Source organism: Capsella rubella, unplaced genomic scaffold (assembly GCF_000375325.1).
Source record: "Capsella rubella cultivar Monte Gargano unplaced genomic scaffold, Caprub1_0 scaffold_5, whole genome shotgun sequence".
NCBI lineage: Eukaryota > Viridiplantae > Streptophyta > Magnoliopsida > Brassicales > Brassicaceae > Capsella > Capsella rubella.
Window position 1 is genome coordinate 3,856,691 of NW_006238919.1, and position 366 is coordinate 3,857,056.

Genomic DNA, 366 nt, shown 5'->3' on the forward strand with positions numbered 1-366 from the left:
ATGTATTATACATTTAATATTATAAAAACAATGAAAAAATGAAGAAGTACATAACATAAAGAAGAAATATAATTAAAAACAAAAGTTTTAACCAAATATATTATCAAGCTCTTACAATGATATCTTAATTGAGCTTTCAACCCATGCAAGAACATTAAAAATTAAACAAAGAAAATATTGAGAATATCAGATATGGTGGAGGAGGATCTAAAAATGAGTATTTATAGGATAAAATATGATGTAAGTTACAATTCTAAAATAATTAAATCAGAGGAGTTATGATTATATTTTATAGTGTGTTAATTGAAGTTAAATGGAGGAAACAAATAGTCAATTGAAAGGTTATATAATTTAAGTTACAATTTA